Consider the following 27,372-nt stretch of genomic DNA (forward strand, 5'->3'; position numbering starts at 1 on the left):
TTAAATCGACTTCATAGGATAATAGTTTTGTTATATATACTTGTTATTCGTTGACATGCGTTCGCTACTTAAACTACCATGTACTGTACTTATGTAAAATCTCCCATGTCTCTTCGCTCGGCTTAGACTCGCTTACAAGTATCTCTGGGAATTCTCATTATCTGCTGATGTAGACCTGACCAAATGTAAACTGTGTCAACAAAATTATTCGCACACCCTCAGTCACTATGTGATGTCTTGCCTACAGTAAGCAAATGCTGGATACTTCTGTAGCGAGTAGATTATCCCAATAATATACTCGCTCCAAATGCATTGTTAATATTCCTGTCAACCTTTGGAGATGAATGAGGTGGGGCGTTGCCCGGGCAACACGGTGAGGTGTTGCCCGAGCATATAAGCAGCAGAATAGCAAACATTAACCAGGCTGGTCACCATTTGGTCCGGGAGACATCTCCCGTCACGCTGGGTGCAGTCGCACCTCCACAGATCTCCAGTATCATCTATTGATACTGGTAATGGCTCAAAAGGGCCACCACTTACGAGCTATTCATGCCCGTGCCACGTTTTGGGTGGCTTCATCTTCATCTTAACACATTCATAAGGGAGACATCTCCCGTCATGCAGGGTGCATTCGCACCTCCACAGATCTCCAGTATCAGCTTTTGATACTGGTAATGGCTTAAAAGGGTGTGGGGTAAAATCCAGGCAGCTAATCTCTCTTTTTCAAATTGATTTAATAAAATAAAGTTATGTCTTATTTATTTTCTTAGTAAGTAAGTATTAATTAAGTGGACTGTATGTACTGGTAAACTGCCTGAAATCTTCTTACACACCATTGGGAGGGACAATTGGTAGCCTAAACCACCTTGTTATGGTCCCTTCTTAAACTACCAATTGTTTACCTTTAAAACTATTAATTCAGTTATTTCATTATAAGTAATTAATTATAACTACTGCTACTGCTATAATGTCTTAGCTGTGCCAGTAGAATGGGCCTAGTAAGGCGTGTAGGTGTAGCCTCAAGATGGGTGTGGCCCTGCCTCTATGTGCCACGTAATGGCGGCTGGAGGGAAGGACAAGGCTTGGCAAACAAGTAGTTAATTATGTATATGAACCAACTGTCTGCACAGATTCTTGAAGCTCCTCTCACAATTTACCTGTATGGGATGCAAGGAATTAATCAAAGTTCCCTAAACATATCAATTACAGGTATGACATGAACTGTGAGGGTGGTAATGGGGTACACGTACGGTGTTTTTGGGGATGTCCTACGACATAACCATCTACATATTTATATTAAACAGTGCACTTGAATAATAAACAATACTTGGTAGACGGATACAGATGTCGTTGTGATGTTGTTAGGCTGTGTGGCTGGTGTTGACACGTAAATGGGGTGTCTAGCTGTTTACACCAGTTAAGACAGCGTGGTATGCTCATCCCATGTTTTGTTGATATGTATGTATGGACGCCTTCCTCTCCGGGCGACGCTCTTATGCTCTGGTTCCTCACTCAAAGTAATTTTACATTAACAAGGGAACCTAGCTACTATTTGTTGTAAATAATTATATTCATTCTTAGTGATTACTTTTTTGTTAACTTTAGAGACTAAACTAATCTATTAACAATGTTTCATAATGTAAATATACGATGACTTTGATGACGTCACAGAGTCGATGACGTCACGGAGTCTCCCATTTTCCATCCTGAAGGGAGTATAGACTAGGGGAGACTGTGTTATTTGTGTGTGTGGTTGTGTGTGTGTGTCGGTTTCCCGACATAATTCCCAGGGGCAGAACACGGGTCGAAGTCCCGGTAAGGACTGCGATCACTTTATTCTTCTCCCTCAGAATTATAGTGCTGCTTTAATTTGAGTTTACATTGTTGTGCAGCAGTCCGTTGGGGACGTATGTCCCGTACTGGCGTATCGGGTGCTGGAAGTCGTTGTACGTCTTCTTTCCTGGCCAGTTCTAAAGGTACTAATTTCTCTAAAGTTTTGAGAGTAGTGTTGCCTTTGCACTTTACTTTCACTATTCTCAAGATGCCCTGGCTGTCTGGATGAACAGAGACTATTTCTCCTATAGGCCACTCCGAGCGTGGTCCGTCACTATCCACCAGAACTATGTCACCAGGGTTCAAGTTAATTCTGTTATAGGGATTGTTTGCCCCGTAATGATACTCCCTCAGAGCTGTTAGGTATTCACGAGTCCATACGTCATTCCACCGACTTATCACCCCTGAAAGATGTTTGAAACGTTGAACCAAATCATTCTCTTTGACATATGAAGGATCCTCTGGTTCCTCATCCGTAAGGGACACAAGTGTTTTGAGAGGTCTCCCATACATCAAATGAGCTGGACTTAATGGTTCACGCTGCAAAGCATCATCAGAGAGGTAGGTAAGTGGTCGGTTGTTAACTCGTGCTTCTATTTCTATGCTTACTGTTTGAAGCTCCTGAAGGTCAATCTTTTGGCGGTGTAGGGTTTTCCGTAAAGACCGTTTCACCGTACCAACCATCCGTTCATAGAAGCCTCCATGCCATGGTGCTCTGGGAGGTATGAATTTCCAATAGCACTGCCGTTGAGTTAGGGCTGTGCGTACCTTGGGGTGTGTCCAGATTTTCCTCAGGCATGCTTCTCCTGCCACCAAGTTGGACCCATTGTCTGAAATCATTAACTTGGGACAAGATCTACGTGAAGCAAACCTGCGGAAAGCCTGTAAGAATGCTTCGGCACTCATATCGGGAGTCACTTCTAGATGGACTGCCCTTGTTGTGGCACAAGTAAAAAGACAGATATAGGCCTTTACTGGTTTCTTGTCTTTAGTGCCTGTCAGTGTTAGTGCTCCTGTGAAATCTACTCCTGTTGTCTCAAAAGGATGAATATGTACGACTCGTTCCTTCGGAAGTGGAGGAGGGCCAGGATATGGACACACTCTGGCATCGTATCTCCGGCATACAACACAGGATTTGATTATGGATTTTTTGCCTCCAGATCTATGTCAGCATGTTGTAAGCGTCCTCCGCATCTTATCAAGTTATAATTGTCAGTGTCTAACCAGAGACCCAGATCATGTTGTAGCTTCTTAGGAACATTGTCAATTTCTGTCCCGAATGTGTCGGTCTGAGCTCTTTTAACCCAGTACCTTAAGGCACTAGGGAAATTATGCTTGATTCCTATTTTCTTTAGAAAATCAAACACTACTTGGGTGACACCTACAAGTTTGTTCAGTTCAGAGTACCGAGCAGGATCAATTACCAAAGTTCGAGGTAGTTCCGGGTTCTCAGTGGGAACAGTGACATTGGTCACAATGACTTGTGGCTTTTGTTCAGGCCACTGGTCGCTGATTAGCCACTGAGGTCCATTGAACCACATCTCGGCCTTTGTTAATTGCCGTAAAGTCAGGCCTCTGGAGAGATAGTCAGCTGGATTCTCTTTAGTAGGTACATATCTTAGTTTATACCCTGCTGACAACTCTCGTATTTCCTTAACGCGGTTACTCACGTAAGGATTCTTACTGTTATTGTTTTTAACCCACTGTAGCACTGCCTCATTATCTGACCATACTACTGTTTCTGTAAAGTGGATGTGGCTTAAGGCCTTGATCAGATAATGAGCCAATCTTACACCTAGCAGTAAGGCTGTTAATTCCAGTTGTGGCAGTGATCTTTTCTTTAAAGGTGCCACTCTGGCCTTTGATGTGAGCAAATTGGCTTGCCCATTTGAGACCAGGTAAGCTACTGTACCATAAGCCTTTCCTGAGGCATCACAAAATACATGCAGCTTAATTGGTTCCTTTTCATTTACTGTTGTGTTCCTAGGGAACTTGACAGACTCTAGGATGCTTAAATCTTTCACTAACCCTTGCCATTTTTCTTGTAGGGCAGGTGTTAGTAGATCATCCCAGCCTATCTTTTGTTGCCAACATTCCTGTATTATCATCTTCCCATTAATTAGTATTGGACTTAATAAGCCTAATGGGTCGAAGGGTTTGCTGACTTGTGATAGCAATTTTCTCATTGTTAAGTTAGTGGTATCTGTCTCCACTGACTTGATTGTCAACTGATCGGTTGTCGTGTTCCATTGGACACCTAGTACCTTTGTCATCTCGGGTACTTGGTAGTCGGGAAATTCAGTTGTGATCAGTTGTTTTAATTTGTCATTGTTAGAGACCCAAGACTGGAGAGGCATATTGGCTCCCATTAATTCTCGATTGGCCTCATGGTATATGTCCAACAGCTTACTTTCACTGTTGGCTGTTCCTTGAAAGTTATCCACATACAGGTTTTCGCTAATTTCTGTCTTGTTCGGGCTATTGGACTTCTTCAAGTGCGTATCCAAGGTAGCTTGAAGCAGAAATGGTGAGCTCGTGGCTCCGAACAAAACAGACGCAAACCTATAAGTGATTATTTCACTGTTTGGATCATTAGGATCCTTAATCCATAGGAACTTTGTGTAGTTCCGGTCTTCTTCTTGAAGACCTACCCTAAGGAATGCCTTGCTAATGTCGGCCGTATATGCATAAATCCCTATACGAAACTTTAACAGCACGTCATAAAGCCTTTGTGTTAGGCTTGGGCCTGTTTGAAGGCAATCATTTAACGAAACACTATTCTGCCCCATCTTAGCACTGCAATTAAATACTATCCGTAGTGGGGTAGTCGCAGAATCCTTCTGAACATGGTGGTGTGGCAGATAATGTCCTTCCTTTGGGTTATCATTTGTTACAACTTCGATAAATTTGTCATCGAGCTGCTTCTGTATTATTTCATGGTACAACTTCAAGTTCTCAGGTTGTCTTTGTAAACGTAACACCTGTGATCTTAATTGATTTTGTGCCATGAAGTAATTGATGGGTAGCTGAGGGTGATTCAGCTTCCATGGTAACCTGACCCAGTACTGATTATCTCTGTAGATAACTGAGTCTAGGTATTGTTTATAAGTCCAGTCATCATCTGGACTGTGTTGTTCAGGGACAATGCCGAGAGTTGCCAGGTCCCATAACTTATATACTGGGGGATCAAGCTCATCCTCGGAAATGTCTCTGAGTTGCAGTGGAGACTGTTCTCCTAGTCATGCAACCATTACTGTGTTGGCATGTTGGTGATCCACAGGTGCGGGTTGTTTTAGCCGTAATACTGGGCCTGTTAGTAAATAGCCACCTGCAGATGGTAACACATTCATACCGTGGTAATCTTCCTTTCCTATGATAAACTTATGGTAGACATCTGATCCCATAAGGATTCCAATATCGGAAAGGTTGTCCGATGTAATGTTATCAGCCAAAGGAATTCCCTTTTCTTCTAGGAATTTGGCTGTTGTTCCTAGACCTTCTATATACAGGTCTGTTGGAAATCTATCTACTACTAGTGCTGGTACTTTTCGTACATAACCACCTAGTCGTACTGTGGGTCGTACTACCCTGTAAGTTCGGGCTCCTGAGTTAGTCAGGAATCCTTTTATGTTTATCCGTGTCTCCTCTACAGGTGTAAGTTTCAGTTTATCTACCAACTCCTTGGATATAAAGGTCAGTTGGGACCCCTGATCAAATAATCCACGTACGGTGGCTTTATTCTTTCCATTTCTAATGATCAATCGTGCAGTAGGTAGAGCTGATTTATGGTTAGACCTGGTTGTGAAGACACTTATGTCAGGTAACACAGTACAAAGTTTTACTGATGCTGTAGCTCCTTCCTCCTCCTGTGGTTTGGGAGACTTTATACTTGTGTCCCCACAAAGTGCAGTATGGTGTTGACCCTTATGGCACTTAGTGCAGATGCGCATTGCTGTTGTGCAATTGTCGGGATGATGTTCCCTTATACACTTGCTACATCTATATAACTCCTTGAGTCGTTTTATGCGTGTTGCACGATCAGGGTAGCGTCTGCAATTGTACATGGAATGTGATTGCTCACAAAACACACATGGTTTCCAGACATTAACAGTATCTTGAGGAGTCACCGTCTTGGGTGATGCGTTGACTGTAGGTTTGGAAGGACCAACTGCATATGTTCCTACACTGCCCTGATTCCACTTTGTGGAGGGGGAAGATGTTTTAGCTTTGTTTGGAGCACTGTTTGTACTCTGTTGTTTACTATTAGTAGCAGATGTGGGTTTAGATGTTTTTTCTTCTGGATTAACTCTTTCTCGTTCTATGATGGTTTGTAAACCCTTTGTAATCTCATTTACAGTCAAGGATGACTTACCTACTAATACAAACAACTTATCCAGTATGTCCCTGGGTAATTTCCGTGTCATGTGGACTTGTATTATCCAGTCTGACTCATCCAGGTTCACTTTATTTTTAAGTGCCTTGAGTATGGACTCAAGCTCCAATCTGAAGGTTTGGAGTGAGACTGCAGTATTATTTGGAGGTTTAATGTCTAACAGTCTCTGTGTTAGAATTCTGATAGTCCTTTCAGGTTTAGCGTAATTATCTTTCAGGAGTTGTACTGCATTGTCATAATCATCATCTGTGTGATTTAGATTACAGACTACCTGATACGCTTCATCCTTCAAGACACTCTGTAAGTATGTAAACTTTGTTGTTTTTGGCACATTAGCATTAGAATCCACAGAATCGACAAATTTGCTCCAGAAACCGTCCCAACTCTCGTCTTCTCTTCCAGAAAAAGTTGGTAAACTAAGTGATGGCAATTTGACTTCTGGTGCTGTCTGTTTCTGGGAAGTTGTGGTTACAATATTTATATTAGCTTTATGGGCATGTATGATATCATCAAAGTATTGCAACTGTGTAAACATTGTATCTTCATAATCGGAATGTTCTTGTATAACATCTTGTAATGTTTCTCCACCAACACTGGTATTCTGAAGTAAAACTTGATAGTCTTTCATTTGTTGCAACACACGGTCATATTTGTTCCGTGCAAGCCTAAGATAATTTTCCAATGCTACATAGTTAACTGGAGTTTGTTTACTTATGTCATCACATGTGCTAATCTGCCGTGATAAATGATCCCTCAATCCTGTGAGGGTTATTTGGACATTTTTGACAGTAGACATTTTGGAAGTACTTGTTAGTCGTATAGACTATATTTAAATATACACTGTAAAATCATACACACTATAATTTGAGTGGTAGACCTGTATCAATGCTGGTATCCGCAAGTTAGCCCATCATTATCACTCTTGGTTGGTACAGAGACACAGGTTAACACTCAAAGGTGAAATGATTATAGTTAAATTGTACTAATGTTATATTGATATCATATTGACAACACAACTCGGGTTGTCTTAAATACTGCATACAAATATGTACTTGCTAGGTTGTAATATGTGTTCAACTCTAGACAAGTGTAAAATTCTTACCCTTACACCAGGTTAGCACAATAAATTAGACTAGGTTGCTGTACAACACCAGCCTAAAATGTCCTACCCTTGTGCAAGAATTAGTAGTAAATGATGTGGCATGCAGTAAATGTTACAGTAATGGCAATAATAATGCAATAATACAAAAAAACATATATAAGTAACTTATAAGTAAAGTAGCCTCTTATCAACCTCTTGTAATGAAATGAAAAAAGCACAATTGTTCCTTTGGTACTGTCAGAACAATAATAGTGCTTGTTGTAAGTTCTGTTTGCTATGAGATTGAAAAGTTAGGCTAGAAAAATGCAAAAATATATAGCAGTGTCTTCCTGCTATAATGTGTGGGTAATATTGCACTATCACTATATGTATGTATAATATCTAGTTCAAAGAACTAAATATAATCCGGTTCCGTAGGACCAATTAATGTGGGGTAAAATCCAGGCAGCTAATCTCTCTTTTTCAAATTGATTTAATAAAATAAAGTTATGTCTTATTTATTTTCTTAGTAAGTAAGTATTAATTAAGTGGACTGTATGTACTGGTAAACTGCCTGAAATCTTCTTACACACCATTGGGAGGGACAATTGGTAGCCTAAACCACCTTGTTATGGTCCCTTCTTAAACTACCAATTGTTTACCTTTAAAACTATTAATTCAGTTATTTCATTATAAGTAATTAATTATAACTACTGCTACTGCTATAATGTCTTAGCTGTGCCAGTAGAATGGGCCTAGTAAGGCGTGTAGGTGTAGCCTCAAGATGGGTGTGGCCCTGCCTCTATGTGCCACGTAATGGCGGCTGGAGGGAAGGACAAGGCTTGGCAAACAAGTAGTTAATTATGTATATGAACCAACTGTCTGCACAGATTCTTGAAGCTCCTCTCACAATTTACCTGTATGGGATGCAAGGAATTAATCAAAGTTCCCTAAACATATCAATTACAGGTATGACATGAACTGTGAGGGTGGTAATGGGGTACACGTACGGTGTTTTTGGGGATGTCCTACGACATAACCATCTACATATTTATATTAAACAGTGCACTTGAATAATAAACAATACTTGGTAGACGGATACAGATGTCGTTGTGATGTTGTTAGGCTGTGTGGCTGGTGTTGACACGTAAATGGGGTGTCTAGCTGTTTACACCAGTTAAGACAGCGTGGTATGCTCATCCCATGTTTTGTTGATATGTATGTATGGACGCCTTCCTCTCCGGGCGACGCTCTTATGCTCTGGTTCCTCACTCAAAGTAATTTTACATTAACAAGGGAACCTAGCTACTATTTGTTGTAAATAATTATATTCATTCTTAGTGATTACTTTTTTGTTAACTTTAGAGACTAAACTAATCTATTAACAATGTTTCATAATGTAAATATACGATGACTTTGATGACGTCACAGAGTCGATGACGTCACGGAGTCTCCCATTTTCCATCCTGAAGGGAGTATAGACTAGGGGAGACTGTGTTATTTGTGTGTGTGGTTGTGTGTGTGTGTCGGTTTCCCGACAAAGGGCAACCACTTACGGGCTATTCATGCCCGTGCCACCTTTTGGGTGGCTTAATCTTCATCATTCAATCAATCCCTTCTCCACACGGGAGACATCTCCCGTCACGCAGGGTGTAGTCGCACCTTCACAGATCTCCAGTATCAGCTCTTGATACTGGTAATGGCTCAAAAGGGCCACCACTTACGGGCTATTCATGCCCGTGCTACCTTTTGGGTGGCTTAATCTTTATCAATCAATCAAACATTAACCAGTCTACTTTCAAGTGTGGTCTAGAGCAGACACTTGCGAGATACTGTACCGACGCTCAGTGCGCTCAACTCACACCAAAGTATCACCTGTGTACTTCTGTATATTCGACCAAATATATATATATTATCTTAGTGTCTGTGTTTATTTGTCACCATACTTTACGTAACAATAGAACCGTTACATTGGTGACCCCAGATAGTTTCGACGATACCCAGCCACGATGGACTACAACATGGACTCTCTCTGGACCTCCACTGCTGCTGCTTGCTGTGGACCGCAGCCACCTGTCGTGGAACGTTGCCAATACCCTTGCCACAGCTATGATTTTCATCGCGATCATCTCTGCATTTTCATCTACTACGGCTTGCTGCTCCACGATCACTACTCACTCATCTGGCAGCTTCATCAGTAACTACATAATGTGGGATCTACAGCCTGTCCTGCCGACTCTCCGTCGCTGCCAGGGCACTGCTTGTTCTACAGGGGCGCCCACGAAAGCTGCTCTTTCATCAGATTCATCTACACGTTCACTGCATTCTGATACTCTGCCGACTCAAGCACTTTGCGCAGTACAGGACTTACAGCTTGCGTTTCCGACTCTTCGTCGCCTCCAGGACAATTCAGCTCTAGCAGTGATTCCCTCGTTGTCCTAACTACGTGCCTACATTACCTCCTATTGTCCTGGTGCCCGAGCCCATCCGCCCCGGATCTAAATGCTCCACCAACAACCCAAGACGCTACAGCTTCGACACAGAGCAGACAGCAGACTACGACCGCATCGAGCCGCCACGCTCTCGCTCCCTGAGTTCAGACACTCACAATTCTCAATCGAGCCGCCACGTTCTCCCACATAGAGCTCCACGACTCCGGCCTCACTCAGCTCTCTGCTCTGCTCCAGGCTTTGTCTCAACGTCTGCGACACTGCTAAATCCAGAGACACATCCGCCGACTACGCAGTTCACTTTTCGACCACAGTTACCAGCAGCACCGCCACCTACGACGACGGACGATCCTGTACGACCTCCCACCCTACAACCCCAGTTACCAGCCGCACCACAACCTGATCCTACGACGACGGACGATCCTGTGCGACCTCCCACCCTACGACCCCAGTTAGATGACATCAGCGAAGAGGAGGAAGTTAACTTTGATGGTATTGTAACGCGAGCAGAGCGTACAATTCACCGACCAGCTAAGTTCCTTGATCAAGTATTTTTCCTTTCATCCCCTGGGAGGGGAAGTTCTGTAGCGAGTAGATTATCCCAATAATATACTCGCTCCAAATGCATTGTTAATATTCCTGTCAACCTTTGGAGATGAATGAGGTGAGGTGTTGCCCGGGCAACACGGTGAGGTGTTGCCCGAGCATATAAGCAGCAGAATAGCAAACATTAAACAACTTGCACTTCAAATACTAGGACAAAAACAGTGGAAAGATAATGTGGAAATAATTACCACCATTTTGTATCTTGGAGCAGTCGCTAAAGGCAAAGGACTCAACATAACTTTAAACTGGATCCCATCCCATATTGGAATCCCATTAAATGAAAAAGCTGATGAAATTGCTAAATTGGCAACTCGTCATCCAGTGACACATAAAACAATTCAACCCAGCCTAGAGAACATAAAAAACATCATCACCAAAAAACTCTCACATCTCAACAAAGCCTACCTGCACCAGAGAATAGCTGAAGGCTCGCCATCTGCAACATGGTATCTTCAGGCTACCAAATTAGAAAGGTTAAATATCCCAAAAGGAATCCACAGGGAAATAGCAGTTAGGTTATATAGACTACGTCTAGGTTACAGATGCAACTGGGAGATTGGTGAACCCCGACAGAGAGAGTGCATCTTCTGCCAAACTGTCACAGAAAAGCCATTACTTCACTATCTACTGGAATGTGAAGCAACCAATGACCTTAGAAGAGCTTTAAGAGTTCCTAAATCATGCAGTGGCCACCCTGAAGCCATCAACACAGCCACTCTCCTGGTCAACAAAGGTGTCCAGCAGCTGGACACCCTCATAAAGACTGTGAAGCAGTATCCTCCCCCGCGATAACAGCTTGATGGTTAAAAGCAACCTCAGAATACTGAGAAAAAAAATTGTACCACTTACGGGCTATTCATGCCCGTGCCACCTCTTGGGTGGCTTAATCTTTATCAATCATCAATCAATCAAACATTAAACAGAGTCTACTTTCAAGTGTGGTCTAGAGCAGACACTTGCGAGATACTGTACCGACGCTCAGTGCGCTCAACTCACATCAAAGTATCACCTGTGTACTTCTGTATATTCGACCAAATATATATATATAGTATCTTAGTGTCTGTGTTTATTTGTCACCATACTTTACGTAACAATAGAACCGTTACACTTCGCTAAGATTTCGGGCAGCACATCATTATGAATGAAGTACTTACACATTTCTTGGACACTATTGATGGTGTTATCTCTAAATTCAGCGATTTTTTCACATTCCATTATATAGTGACGCAAAGTATGCGAATAGTTCTGCTGACAGTTTACATTTAGTCAACTCTACCCTTATTAATATCCCCCTTTGTTATGTTCATTCATAGAATCACTTGATCCATCGTCCAGGCCACGTAACCCAAATTACACTGGTAATAGCACTTATGCTTATTATAATGATTCTAAATTGCATGTACTAAAACGCACTGCCAGAAGAATTAATTGGACTAGCTTATAGAAGGACCCGCACTGCTGAAATGCTTAAGCTCTTTCAAACGGCTCTGGCTGAGGCCAGGGAACGTATGGTAGAGCTGAGGCAGACAGACTGGGAAACTTTTGTCAGTGGTCTCAATTCTCACACGCCGATCGACTTGGAGATCAACTATGAACATGTTTGCCATACAATTTTCGTTTTCTCTAACAGTCACAAAGCCTATTTGAGAGAACGGCATTTTTGTATTGGATCTTCGTGGTAATACTATTGTTTTGTTGACACGACGAGTGTAATTAATCGACGTAGGTTTTTTTTGTTTGTTGCCGGTCTAACGCATCCTTGTTTGACATTTTATACATATTTCCTTGTAAAACATTCTATTGCGAACATATTGGTACAAAAATGAAATACGTACATTGAAAATTAAGGTCAGGACAGTGAAAAGAATAAACTTTTCAAAACTAATTTCGTCGATGTTCAGTAACGGGTAACACTTCACCCACTTCCCACACTCTTGAAGGTGGGCGCGATCATGATTCTACATTTATATGCTATGTACGTGTAGGGAATTTTATTGCGATTTCAGTGTTACCAAATTTAATACTGTAGAACAAGTATGGAGTTTACAACCCTGAAAAGAATAGAAACATTTCGTCGCTGTTTGGAGCTCACGGCTAGTGATCAATGTATAGTTATTCATTTGCGGCCGGTCTAACGCATCCTTGTGTGACATTTTATACATATGTTCTTGTAGAACATTTTATTGCGAACACATTGGGCGCTGCCCAATAAACTCGCCCCTCGGAGCAAAATTAAAATTTTTTTTTTTTAATCTTGATGGAACATAAAATGGCCGCCTGTGTTTATGCTGTCGTCAGATGAGGCTGTGACGTCACAGGTGAGGGAAGCACGTACTGCGCATTAATGCCTCCATCCCTCGTTATTTATTTATTTATTTATTTATTATATTTATTTATATATATACAAGAACGTACATTGGGGGTTAAGAGACAACATAGAGTTTAAGTTGGAATTACAATCTTGTAAAGCCACTAGCTATATATAGCGTTTCGGGCAAGTCCTTAAACTAATCTTTGAGCAAATCCTTAAACAAACAAAGTTCTAGAGAAATAATTAGGAGTAAAATTGATAAAAAGTGTTTAACAGGTACATTACAGCTTTACTTTACAAGTACAGATGATTTTAAGCAGGATAATTACAGTAAAATTGTCAAAAAATTGTTTACAGGTACGATGCAAGAATTTTCGACACAAAAGCAGATCAGAACAATACACAATAATGAACAAGGAATCCTAAGTACAATTAGGAAAACATCTCAGGGTTATACATTGGATTACTGAAGCACAATATGAGGATCATTACAAATAGTAATGCAGTAGAATATGCACTCATATTCTATTATTAAGTTAATATTAAGTTCCTTCCTCATGTTAAGTATCTTTGTGGTACTAGGGACATCCAAGGATTATCTTCAAGGCTTCGATTCTGCAAGTTTTCAAGCCCTTTAAGCTTTCTTTCAGTCATCAAGGCAAGCAGAGATGCAAGCATAATCCACTAAAGATCTGATGTATGCAAGGTACATCATTTTGACAATTGTGACATTGGCACCATAGCCTGAGTGATAACCTGAAACATCTCTAAGAGGGCTTATGGAGCCTCTCATTATACTGACGACAGAGTCTGAATACAACAGGACAATACAAGACCAAGGTATTTGAATCTGTTAACATAGTCAAGCTGGGAGCCATCATACAGTTACATCTTGCGAACAGCTCCTCCCTGCCTGGGTGGACACCCGTTTAGTATCTTTGTTTCCTCTGCTGAGATATGACTAAACCTAAGTCCTGACATAAGACTAATACAGAGTTAAGAGTGTTCTGCATGTTAGCATAACAAGTAGTGTGTATCATTATATCATCAGCATATACCCAGTAGTGTGTATCATTATATCATCATGTATGATGATTCATGATACAAGGGGGTCTAAATTGATCTATCGAACGATCTAAATTGGGTACTGAAATATGGTCAAAAGATTGGAGGAGACCGTTTAATTCTGACAAATGTAAGGTTTAGAGGATAGGTAATGGCGATAGAGTTAGAAGCAAAAGGCAACATGAAAAGCAAATGGAATACCATGACATATCTATTATCCTAGGAACTAAACAACACTCCCACAACCAGATAACACTCTCTAAGGATGGCTTTACACCATCATCTGATTTAGAAATGGCAAATGAATTTAATAGCTTCTTTTCATCAGTTGGTGCTAACCTTGCCAGTAAAATCCCACAGACTCAGACACATATTAACACACATCTCTCAGGCAGCTATCCAAACTCTCTTCTCCTTTCACCTGTCAGCCCGACAGATGTTGTGTCCATCATACACTCACTAAAAACCAAAGCTGGGAACATCAGTGAAATCCTATCCATTGTATACAAGAGCGCCTCCCATGCCCTTGCGCCACCTATAGCTCTGCTGTTCAACAAATCCCTTGAGTGTTATACCTTTCCTGATATCCTTAAAAAAGCAAGAGTAACGCCAGTTCATAAAGGAGGTAATCCGGCAGACATAAACAATTATAGACCAATATCAAACCTACCCATACTATGAAAAATATTTGAAAAAATTATCTACAAACAGCTCTACTCCTACCTCGTAAAATTCGACATTCTTAGCCCCTGTCAGTTTGGCTTCCGCTCCCAAAAGAGTACCAACGATGCAATTATTAGTCTCTTTGATACCTTGATATAATTTACTCAACCCTTGACAAAAATGAGTTTCCGATTGGACTCTTCATTGACCTGAGAAAGGCCTTTGATACTGTTAATCACAACTACCTCTTACGTAAACTTCATCATTATGGAATCCGAGGCCATGCACTGGACTATATCCATTAATCCTATCATAGTGATAGACACCAATGTGTAACCATCAATAATATATATCCTCTCCCACTCTACCAATAACCGTTGGAGTGCCACAGGGCAGCATCTTGGGCCCTCCTATTTCTTATATACATCAGTGATCTGCCTAATGTCTCTAACATTCTGAAACCTATTTTGTTTGCTGATGATACTACCCTCATCTACTCTAACCCCAACCCACATACACTAAATAATGTTGTTAATAATGAGCTAAAAAAAAGTCCACTTATGGATGTCAACCAACAAACTAACACTTAACATAGAAAAGACCTACTATACATCTTATTTGGAAGCAAATCTACAAATGCAATTCAGCTTCAGATAGATAATATAAACATTAGCAATAAAAATGATGGAAAGTTTCTTGGCCTATTCCTAGACAAGAGACTCAACTTCAGCACCCACATACAACACATAACTAAGAAAGTCTCTAAAACAGTTGGGATACTCTCCAAAATCAGATATTATGTACCTAACTCTGCTCTCATCTCTCTATATTATGCACTAATCTATCCCTGTCTTAATTATGGTATCTGTGCATGGGGTTCAATTTATTTTAATTTCAAAATTTAAGGTTCAAAATTTACTAGAATGCGTCCAGCAGAGAATAACAAATTTAATACCTCAAATTAAAAACCTGTCATATGAAGAAAGATTGTCAAAGCTTAAATTACATTCTCTAGAAAGACAACTAAAGAATTATATATAGGGGTGACATGTGGTTTATGATTTTGTTGATTTGTTTCTATATTTTCATAAATAAAGCATGCTTACTGTCTTATTCTAAGTTTTACGACAATTTTACAAGGTTTAAAATATAAAGCTCAATATATTTCTGTTTTTTATACAGGAATTATACGTTAATATAACATTATAATAACGTAACGATGTCATGTAAATAACGTCATATTGACGACATATAAATGTTATATATATGTTATAAGAACGTAAATTGGATAGGTTTACATAAAGTAAGCAAAAAAAAAACGAAATGTTGACTGAAAATTGCTTATTTTTATATATAAAGCATGAAAACATTATAATTTCATAGCATTCACTATTATTTTTAAATTTTTACATAAATCTTAAAAAACTGTGTCTCAAGAATACATGTTTTTAGGTATATCTAGTGGTTTTAAGAACGTCAGAAATACGTATTTATGTCAAATGTTAGAGGATTTTCTTTGTGGCACCATTTATAAACGTTCACAAACGTTCTGGTACGCGGCCCACCACACTGTTCCACCACCTGTTAATGGTGGCAGGGTACGCAGCCCTCAAAAACTGTTGCTCCAACCCTCAATTGCTGTTGCACCAGCCCTCACTTACTGTTGCACCAGCCTGCACACACTGTTGTTCCAGCCCTCACTGTTGTAACAGCCCTCATTTACTGTTGCCCCAGCCCTCACTGTTGCAAAAGCCCTCAATGTTGCACCAGCCCTCAATGTTGCACTAGCCTTCACTTACTGTTGCACCAGCCCTCACTGTTGCACCAGCCTTCACTTACTGTTGCACCAGCCCTCACTAACTGTTGCCCCAGCCCTTACTGTTGCACCAGCCCTCACTTACTATTGCCCCAGCCCTCACTTACTGTTGCACCAGCCCTCACTAACTGTTGCCCGAGCCCTCACTATTGCACCAGCCCTCACTTACTGTTGCCCCAGCCCTCACTGTTGCACCATCCCTCACTTACTGTTGCACCAGCCCTCACTTACTGTTGCCCCAGCCCTCACTTACTGTTGCCCAGCCCTCACTTACTGTTGCACCAGCCCTCACTGTTGCACCAGCCCTCACTAACTGTTGCCCCAGCCCTCACTGTTGCACCAGCCCTCACTAACTGTTGCACCAGCCCTCACTTACTGTTGCACCAGCCCTCACTAACTGTTGCACCAGCCATCACTGTTGCACCAGCCCTCACTTACTGTTGCACCAGCCCTCACTTACTGTTCCACCAGCCCTCACTTGCTGTTGCTCCAGCTCTCACTGTTGCGCCAGCCCTCACTTACTGTTGCACCAGCCCTCACTTACTGTTGCGCCAGCCCTCACTTAATGTTGCACCAGCCCTCACTGTTGCCCCAGCCCTCATTTACTGTTGCACCAGCCCTCACTTACTGTTGCGCCAGCCCTCACTTAATGTTGCACCAGCCCTCACTGTTGCACCAGCCCTCACTGTTGCCCCAACCCTCATTTACTGTTGCACCAGCCCTCACTTACTGTTGCACCAGCCCTCACAAACTGTTGCACCAGCTCTCACTCACTGTTGCACCAGTCCTCACTTACTGTTGCATCAGCCCTCACTTACTGTTGCACCAGCCCTCACTTACTGTTACACCAGCCCTCACTTAGTGTTGCACCAGCCCTCACTTACTGTTGCTCCAGCCCTCACTTACTGTTGTACCAGCCCTCATTTACTGTTACACCAGCCCTCACTTACTGTTGCCCCAGCCCTCACTTACTGTTGTACCAGCCCTCATTTACTGTTGCCCCAGCCATCACTTAATGTTGCCCCAGCCCTAACTTACCGTTGCAACAGCCCTCACTGTTGCACCAGCCCTCACTTACTGTTGCACCAGCCCTCACTTACTCTTGTACCAGCCCTCACTTACTGTTGCCCCAGCCCTCACTTACACTTTCCCCAGCCCTCACTTACTGTTGCACCAGCCCTCACTTACTGTTGCACCAGCCCTCACTTACTGTTGCACCAGCCCTCACTTACTGTTTCCCCAGCCCTCACTTACCGTTGCTCCAGCCCTCACTTACTGTTGTACCAGCCCTCATTTACTGTTGCACCAGCCCTCACTTACTGTTGCACAAGCCCTCACAAACTGTTGCTCCAGCCCTCACTTACTGTTGTACCAGCCCTCACTTACTGTTGTACCAGCCCTCACTTACTGTTGCACCAGCCCTCACTAACTGTTGTACCAGCCCTCACTGTTGCACCAGCCCTCACTTACTGTTGCCCCAGCCCTCACTGTTGCACCAGCCCTCACTGTTGCACCAGCTCTCATTTACTGTTGCCCCAGCCCTCACTTACTGTTGCCCCAGTCCTCACTTACTGTTACACCAGCCCTCACTGTTGCACCAGCCCTCACTGTTGCACCAGCTCTCACTTACTGTTGCACCAGTTCTCACTTACTGTTGCACCAGCCCTCACTTACTGTTGCACCAGCCCTCACTTATTGTTGCACCAGCCCTCACTTACTGTTGCACCAGCCCTCACTTACTGTTGCACCAGCCCTCACTAACTGTTGCCCCAGCCCTTACTGTTGCACCAGCCCTCACTTACTGTTGCCCCAGCCCTCACTTACTGTTGCACCAGCACTCACTAACTGTTGCCCCAGCCCTCACTTACTGTTGCACCAGCACTCACTAACTGTTGCCCCAGCCTTCACTTACTGTTGCAACAGCCCTCACTGTTGCACCAGTCCTCACTTATTGTTGCCCCAGCCCTCACTGTTGCACCAGCCCTCACTGTTGCACCAGCCCTCACTGTTGCCCTAGCCCTCACTTACTGTTGCACCAGCCCTCACTTACTGTTGCACCAGCCTTCACTTACTGTTGCCCCAGCCCTCACTTACTGTTGCCCCAGACCTCACTTCATGTTGCCCCAGCCCTCACTTACTGTTGCACCAGCCCTCACTGTTTCACCAGCCCTCACTTACTGTTGCACCAGCCCTCACTGTTGCACCAGCCCTCACTTACTGTTGCACCAGCCCCCACTTACTGTTGCACCAGCCCTCACTGTTGCCCCAGCTCTCACTGTTGCACCAGCCCTCACTGCCCTCACTTACTGTTGCACCAGCCCTCACTTTTGCACCAGACCTCACTTACTGTTGCACCAGCCCTCACCTACTGTTGCACCAGCCCTCACTTACTTTTGCCCCAGCCCTCACTTACTGTTGCACCAGCCCTCACTGTTGCACCAGCCCTCACTGTTGCACCAGCCCTCACTGTTGCACCAGCCTTCACTGTTGCCCCAACCCTCACTTACTGTTGCACCAGCCCTCACTTACTGTTGCACCAGCCCTCACTTACTGTTGCACCAGCCTACACTAACTGTTGCCCCAGCCCTCACTTACTGTTGCCGCAGTCCTCACTTACTGTTGCACCAGCCCTCACAAACTGTTGCACCAGCCCTCACAAACTGTTGCACCATCTCTCACGCAATGTTGCACCAGCGCTCACTTACTGTTGCATCAGCCCTCACTTACTGTTGCACCAGCCCTCACTTACTGTTGCACCAGCCCTCACTTACTGTTGCTCCAGCCCTCATTTACTGTTGTACCAGCCCTCATTTACTGTTGCACCAGCCCTCACTTACTGTTGCCCCAGCCCTCACTTACTGTTGTACCAGCCCTCATTTACTGTTGCCCCAGCCCTCACTTACTGTTGCCCCAGCCTTCACTTACCGTTGCACCAGCCCTCACTTACTGTTGCTCCAGCCCTCATTTACTGTTGTACCAGCCCTCATTTACTGTTGCACCAGCCCTCACTTACTGTTGCCCCAGCCCTCACTTACTGTTGTACCAGCCCTCATTTACTGTTGCCCCAGCCCTCACTTACTGTTGCCCCAGCCCTTACTTACTGTTGCACCAGCCCTCACTGTTGCACCTGCCCTCACTTACTGTTGCCCCAGCCCTCACTTACTGTTGCCCCAGCCCTCACTTACTGTTTCCCCAGCCCTCACTTACTGTTGCACCAGCCCTCACTTACTGTTGCACCAGCCCTCACTTACTGTTGCACCAGCCCTCACTTACTGTTTCCCCAGCCCTCACTTACCGTTGCTCCAGCCCTCACTTACTGTTGTACCAGCCCTCAATTACTGTTGCACCAGTCCTCACTTACTGTTGCACCAGCCCTCACAAACTGTTGCACCAGGACTCACTCACTGTTGTACCAGCCCTCACTGTTGCACCAGCCCTCACTTACTGTTGCCCCAGCCCTCACTGTTGCACCAGCCCTCACTTACTGTTGCACCAGCCCTCACTTACTGTTGCACCAGCCCTCACTAACTGTTGCCCCAGCCCTTACTGTTGCACCAGCCCTCACTTACTGTTGTCCCCAGCCCTCACTTACTGTTGCACCAGCACTCACTAACTGTTGCCCCAGCTCTCACTTACTGTTGCACCAGCACTCACTAACTGTTGCCCCAGCCTTCACTTACTGTTGCAACAACCCTCACTGTTGCACCAGTCCTCACTTATTGTTGCCCCAGCCCTCACTGTTGCACCAGCCCTCACTGTTGCACCAGCCCTCACTGTTGCCCAGCCCTCACTTACTGTTGCACCAGCCCTCACTTACTGTTGCACCAGCCTTCACTTACTGTTGCCCCAGCCCTCACTTACTGTTGCCCCAGACCTCACTTCATGTTGCCCCAGCCCTCACTTACTGTTGCACCAGCCCTCACTGTTGCACCAGCCCTCACTTACTGTTGCACCAGCCCTCACTGTTGCACCAGCCCTCACTTACTGTTGCACCAGCCCCCACTTACTGTTGCACCAGCCCTCACTGTTGCCCCAGCTCTCACTGTTGCACCAGCCCTCACTGCCCTCACTTACTGTTGCACCAGCCCTCACTTTTATCCCCACAACATCCTCATCTTCCCTATCCCCTCAGCATCCTCATCTTCACCATCACCTCAGCATCCTCATCTTCCCTATCCCCTCAGCATCATCAGCTTCCCTATCCCCTCAGCATCCTCATCTTCCCTATCCCCTACGCATCCTCATCTTCCCTATCCCCTCAGCATCATCATCTTCCCTATCCCCTCAGCATCCTCATCTTCCCTATCCCCTCAGCATCATCATCTTCCCTATCCCCTCAGCATCCTCATCTTCCCTATCCCCTCAGCATCATCATCTTCCCTATCCCCTCAGCATCCTCATCTTCCCTATCCCTTCAGCATCCTCATCTTCCCTATCCCCTCAGCATCCTCATCTTCCCTATCCCCTCAGCATCATCATCTTCCCTATCCCCTCAGCATCATCAGCTTCCCTATCCCCTCAGCATCCTCATCTTCCCTATCCCCTCAGCATCATCATCTTCCCTATCCCCTCAGCATCCTCATCTTCCCTATCCCCTAAGCATCCTCATCTTCCCTATCCCCTCAGCATCATCATCTTCCCTATCCCCTCAGCATCCTCATCTTCCCTATCCCCTAAGCATCCTCATCTTCCCTATCCTCACAGCATCATCTTCTTCACCATCACCTCAGCATCATCATCTTCACCATCACCTCAGCACCATCATCTTCACCATCACCTCAGCACCATCATCTTCACCATCACCTCAGCACCATCATCTTCCCTATCCCCTCAGCATCCTCATCTCCCTTATCCCCTCCGCATCATCATCTTCCCTATCCCCTCAGCATCCTCATCTTCCCTATCCTCTCAGCATCCTCATCTCCCTTATCCCCTCAGCATCCTCATCTTCCCTATCCCCTAAGCATCCTCATCTTCCCTATCCCCTCAACATCCTCAGCTTCCCTATCCCCTCAGCATCCTCAGCTTCCCTATCTCCTCAGCATCCTCATCTTCCCTATCCCCTCAGCATCATCATCTCCCTTATCCCCTCAGCATCATCATCTTCCCTATCCTCTCAGCATCCTCATCTTCCCTATCCTCTCAGCATCCTCATCTTCCTTATCCTCTCGTGATAAGAAGTGTCTTACTTCTTACGACCCTTACTTCACCATTAGTCACTGTCAACACCACCCTCACCATTGACAGTTCCATCCTCACTAAATAACGTGATCTGAGATAGTGTAATGACCTCGTTACCTTCAAAACTGATAACAATTAACTAAAACATTGTTTCTGGTCCTGTGAATATCAAGAGTATATTTCCATTGATTTCACGGCCTTTCTACTTCAGTAATAATGAGTTCTGTTGGTGGATTGATGGTTTGGGGTGTGTTGTTGATGGTAGTGATGAGCTTGATGACTTACCGTGAGTGGAGGCGAGTGGAGATGACCAAGATGGAGCTGAGTCTGCTCCAAGATCAAGCAGCAGACTGGCAGAGTCAGCAGACAGGGCTGATGCATCTGGCACGGACTCTTGCAGCCATGATGGGGTTAATCCCAGCACTGCCTGAGCTAGACTCATCTCTCCTCGAGTCTCCAGATGATGACTCAGCCTAGGTATTGGATGGCATTATACTCACGGTTGACTGAAACTCTTCAGTAGATTAATGAGTTGAAGAAATTTTTGTGGGAAGTTGGTGTGGAACCACTTCGCCTGACTAAGCCGGCATAGTTGACTTTTCTTATAATAATGAGTGGAATTCTCCTGATGAGCTTGACGTGTGAGATGGTGGTTGATTGGGTGATTGATGATGACGAGTCGAGCAACCAGCTTGAATATGATGATGATGATGAGTCGAGCGACCAGCTGGAATATAATGATTAGTCGGGCATGGCGCTTAAATTCGACACCCACACTCTAATGACGGAAAAATTGGAGAAGCTAACAGGATAATTTATGGTTAAAAGTTTACTGTGCTCCAAGACGACCGTGAACTGGGACGGTGTCTATAGTGAACTTGGGACCCACACACTAATGACCAGAACAAATGAGAAACAAAAAGGATAATCAACTGACAAAAGGAAATTCCGCAACAAGACGACCGTAGACTGGGAAGACATCTGCGGTCAGCTACAATAACAGTACCTCAACAACAGTTGAGCAGAACCATTGCCCAGGGCAAGGTTGACTACCCCGCAGCCCTGTGGCAGTTGACAGTTGATATGATGTCATAATGAGTTGAGAGATGTGTTAGATGGTTAGTGAAGGGACCAGTCTATTAGAGAGAGTGAGTTGAAGGATGTATTAGAAGGTTGGTGTGTGTGTGTGTGTGTACTCACCTAGTTGTGTCTGCAGGATCGAGCATTGACTCATGGATCCCGCCTTTCGAGCATCGGTTGTTTAAAGCAATGACTCCTGTCCCATTTCCCTATCATACCTGGTTTTAAAATTATGAATAGTATTTGCTTCCACAACCTGTTCCTGAAGTGCATTCCATTTTCCCACTACTCTCACGCTAAAAGAAAACTTCCTAACATCTCTGTGACTCATCTGAGTTTCAAGCTTCCATCCATGTCCCCTCGTTCTGTTACTATTCCGTGTGAACATTTCGTCTATGTCCACTCTGTCAATCCCTCTGAGTATTTTATACGTTCCTATCATGTCCCACCTCTCCCTTCTTCTTTCTAGTGTCGAAAGGCACAGTTCCCTCAGGCGCTCCTCATACCCCATTCCTCGCAGCTCTGGGACGAGTGTCGTTGCAAACCTCTGAACCTTTTCCAGTTTCATTATATGCTTCTTCAGATGGGGACTCCATGATGAGGCGGCATACTCTAAGACTGGCCTCATGTAGGCAGTGTAAAGCGCCCTAAATGCCTCCTTTCTTAGGTTTCTGAATGATGTTCTAACTTTTGCCAGTATAGAGTCCGCTGCTATCGTTATTCTATTTATATGTGCCTCAGGAGAGAGATTAGGTGTTACGTCCACACCCAGGTCTCTTTCGCGTCGTCACAGGTAGGCTGTTCCTCTTCATTGTGTACTGTCCCTTTGGTCTCCTATCTCCTAGTCCCATTTCCATAACTTTACTCCATAACTTTAGCTCGTGTTGAATTCCAGTAGCCATTTCTCTGACCATCTCAGCAACCTGTTCAGGTCCTCTTGGAGGATCCTGCAATCCTCATCTGTCACAACTCTTCTCATCAACTTTGCGTCATCCGCAAACATCGACATGTAGGATTCTACGCCTGTAAACATGTCGTTAACATATACAAGAAATAGAATTGGTCCCAGCACCGATCCTTGTGGTACTCCACTTGTTACTGTTCGCCAGTCCGACTTCTCGCCCCTTACCGTAACTCTTTGGCTCCTTCCTGTTAGGTAGTTCCTTATCCATGCTAGGACCTTTCCCCCCATCCCCGCCTGCCTCTCGAGTTTGAATAGCAGTCTCATGTGCGGTACTGTATCAAAGGCTTTTTGGCAGTTCAGAAATATGCAGTCTGCCCAACCATCTCTGTCCTGTCTTATCCTCGTTATTTTATCATAAAATTCCAGAAGGTTTGTTAGGCACAAACGATACCATGGATCCCGCCTTTCGAGCATCGGTTGTTTAAAGCAATGACTCCTGTCCCATTTCCCTATCATACCTGGTTTTAAAATTATGAATAGTATTTGCTTCCACAACCTGTTCCTGAAGTGCATTCCATTTTCCCACTACTCTCACGCTAAAAGAAAACTTCCTAACATCTCTGTGACTCATCTGAGTTTCAAGCTTCCATCCATGTCCCCTCGTTCTGTTACTATTCCGTGTGAACATTTCGTCTATGTCCACTCTGTCAATCCCTCTGAGTATTTTATACGTTCCTATCATGTCCCACCTCTCCCTTCTTCTTTCTAGTGTCGAAAGGCACAGTTCCCTCAGGCGCTCCTCATACCCCATTCCTCGCAGCTCTGGGACGAGTGTCGTTGCAAACCTCTGAACCTTTTCCAGTTTCATTATATGCTTCTTCAGATGGGGACTCCATGATGAGGCGGCATACTCTAAGACTGGCCTCATGTAGGCAGTGTAAAGCGCCCTAAGTGCCTCCTTTCTTAGGTTTCTGAATGATGTTCTAACTTTTGCCAGTACTTACATAACTTTACTCCATAACTTTAGCTCGTGTTGAATTCCAGTAGCCATTTCTCTGACCATCTCAGCAACCTGTTCAGGTCCTCTTGGAGGATCCTGTAATCCTCATCTGTCACAACTCTTCTCATCAACTTTGCGTCATCCGCAAACATCGACATGTAGGATTCTACGCCTGTAAACATGTCGTTAACATATACAAGAAATAGAATTGGTCCCAGCACCGATCCTTGTGGTACTCCACTTGTTACTGTTCGCCAGTCCGACTTCTCGCCCCTTACCGTAACTCTTTGGCTCCTTCCTGTTAGGTAGTTCCTTATCCATGCTAGGACCTTTCCCCCCATCCCCGCCTGCCTCTCGAGTTTGAATAGCAGTCTCATGTGCGGTACTGTATCAAAGGCTTTTTGGCAGTTCAGAAATATGCAGTCTGCCCAACCATCTCTGTCCTGTCTTATCCTCGTTATTTTATCATAAAATTCCAGAAGGTTTGTTAGGCACGATTTCCCTGTCCAGAACCCATGTTGATGTTTGTTCACAAACCTAGTGTTCTCCAGGTGTGCAACCAGTCGTAGTCTTTTTATTCTTTCCAGTATTTTACAGGGGATGCTTGTCAGTGATACGGGTCTATAGTTAAGTGCCTCCTCCCTATCGCCTTTCTTGAAGATCGGCGCGACATTTGCCTTCTTCCAGCAGCTGGGCAATTCTCCCGACATAAGTGACTCATTAAAGATCATTGCCAGAGGTATGCTGAGGGCCTGCGTTGCTTCTTTTAGTATCCACGGTGATACTTTGTCTGGTCCAACTGCTTTAGTTGCATCTAGAGTTGTCAACTGTTTCATTACCTCCTCTGCTGTCACCTCTATATCTGATAGTCTTTCATCTAAGGTAACCCCCTTCCAACAATGGGAGCTGCTCAGGCTCGGTAGTGAACACTGCATGGAAACTGGCCTTCAGTGCCCCGCAGATTTCCTTGTCACTTTCAGTATATGCCCCCTCTGTCTTCCTTAGTCTTGTCACTTGGTCGTTCACCAACATTTTTCTTCTTATATGACTGTGTTGAAACTTAGGTTGTTTTTTCGCTTTGATTGCAATATCGTTCTCATAGACCCTTTCCGATGTTCGTCTTATGTTAATGTAATCGTTCCTAGCTCTGTTGCATCTGATCCAGTTGTCCTCTGTCCTTTGTCTTCTATACTTCCTCCACTCCCGCCTGCTGGCCATTTTTGCTTCCTGACACTGTCTATTAAACCATGGGTTATATTCCTTCTTATTTTTTCCCTTTACTGTTGGTATAAATCTCTCTTCGGCCTCCTGGCATTTCTGTATGACTAGGTCCATCATATCTTGGACTGTTTTTCCTCTAATTTCTTCCCCCCACCGCACTTCACCCAGATAGTCCCTTATTCTCTTATAGTCCCCTTTTTTGTAGTCAACTCTCCTTTCCCAGATCTCTTGTCCCATGGTCATAAGTTTGAATTCCATCATGTAGTCAAAGACTAGGACACAATGGTCACTGGCCCCTAGAGGTATTTCGTGCTCTAAATTCTCAATATCTTCTACGTTTTGGGTGAAAATCAGGTCTAATAGGCTCGGTGCATCTCCTCCTCTTTTCCTTGTGTCTTCCTTCACATGTTGTGTTAGGAAATTCCTGTCTATAACATCTACTAATTTTGCTCCCCACGTTTCGTCCCCTCCATGGGGATTCCTTGATTCCCTATTTATCTCTCCATGATTTAGGTCCCCCATGATCAGCAGCTTTGCTCTCATTCTGTGGGCTAGTGTTGCTGCCTTCTGCAGTTCATCTATACATGCCTTGTTGTTGTCATCATACTCCTGCCTGGGTCTTCTACTGTTTGGTGAGGGGATTGTAGATTACCAAGATCACAATCTTCCTCCCATCTACTGTCAGAGTTCCATGTATGAAGCTTGTGCACTCATTGGTAACCCGTTTTCCCAGGTCTTCAAACTTCCATTTCTGCTTTATTAGGAGTGCCACTCCCCCTCCCTGTCTCTGTGTCCTCTCTTTTCGTATCACCTGGTACCCTTCAGGAAAGATTGCATCTGAGATCATGTCATTAATTTTAGTTTCCACAATTGCAACTATGTCAGGATCGTTCCAACATGTTTTGATCTCTTGGTTTTCAGATTTTCATCAATTAATAAACTGGCGGGAACATTTGAACTCAACGATATATTGGAATTCATCGACAGAAAGAATCACTCCCAAAGCAGGTAAGACCAACAACGGTAATGAACAGCAGGATGTGATACGGTCATTGTAATACAATTATTGCTCTTAATCAATAACCGGATTTAACTGTTAGTCAGCAAGCACTAGTTTTGATCTGTGAAACTCTATTATAATTGTTTTCTCATGTTAATTTTGTAATTTTAGTGTTTGGACACTAAAATAATTTCCTTTGAATTTATTATAGGAGTAACAATTGTCGTAAGTGCGAGAGCAGACTTCGTTACTAATGTCGTAAGAGCAGACTGTCCTAACTCATACAGTAAGAGTAAGACCAGACTGTCCTAACTCATACAGTAAGAGTAAGAGCAGACTGTCGTAACTCATTATACCCATTATGAAACAAATAAAAGAAATAAATTAGAACAAGAATAGTGTTCTCTGAACATTCGAAGAAAACAAACAGAAGAAGCCTAACACTCCATACTATCCCAAGAACGACACGGAAGGCTGTGTAGAGAAGTAGAAATGATCGAGCTCAAGATACAAGAATCGTATAATATCCAGGCAGAGGTCAATAAAGGTCAATACTTTTATACTAAAAGGTCAATACTTTTATACATTTGCGAAAACTAGACCAAAAACGTTATCCTAGCATTTAACCCTTACGCAAGATAGATGGAACTTTCCCATATGACTACAAAGAAAACTTTAAATAGTTAAGATGCAGTAGGATTCTGTTTTCAATGGCACCGAACATGCTGAAGAACGACAATCCAAACGAATTCATCATGAACTTTATAT

The 27,372-nt window shown here is 43.8% G+C and overlaps 2 long non-coding RNA genes across 2 annotated transcripts; both read right to left on the minus strand.

The window, feature by feature from the left end:
- Positions 1 to 1,052: 1,052 nt before the first annotated feature.
- On the minus strand, positions 1,053 to 1,607 carry LOC138356317 (uncharacterized). The gene is made up of 2 exons (XR_011224350.1): positions 1,251 to 1,607; positions 1,053 to 1,157 (listed from the first exon to the last, which is right to left on the minus strand). It is a non-coding gene; the product is annotated as an uncharacterized lncRNA (long non-coding RNA).
- Positions 1,608 to 8,119: 6,512 nt separating this feature from the next.
- Positions 8,120 to 8,673, minus strand: LOC138356318 (uncharacterized). Its single transcript, XR_011224351.1, has 2 exons — positions 8,318 to 8,673; positions 8,120 to 8,224 (listed from the first exon to the last, which is right to left on the minus strand). It is a non-coding gene; the product is annotated as an uncharacterized lncRNA (long non-coding RNA).
- Positions 8,674 to 27,372: the final 18,699 nt, after the last annotated feature.

This window comes from Procambarus clarkii, chromosome 71 (assembly GCF_040958095.1).
Source record: "Procambarus clarkii isolate CNS0578487 chromosome 71, FALCON_Pclarkii_2.0, whole genome shotgun sequence".
Lineage (NCBI taxonomy): Eukaryota > Metazoa > Arthropoda > Malacostraca > Decapoda > Cambaridae > Procambarus > Procambarus clarkii.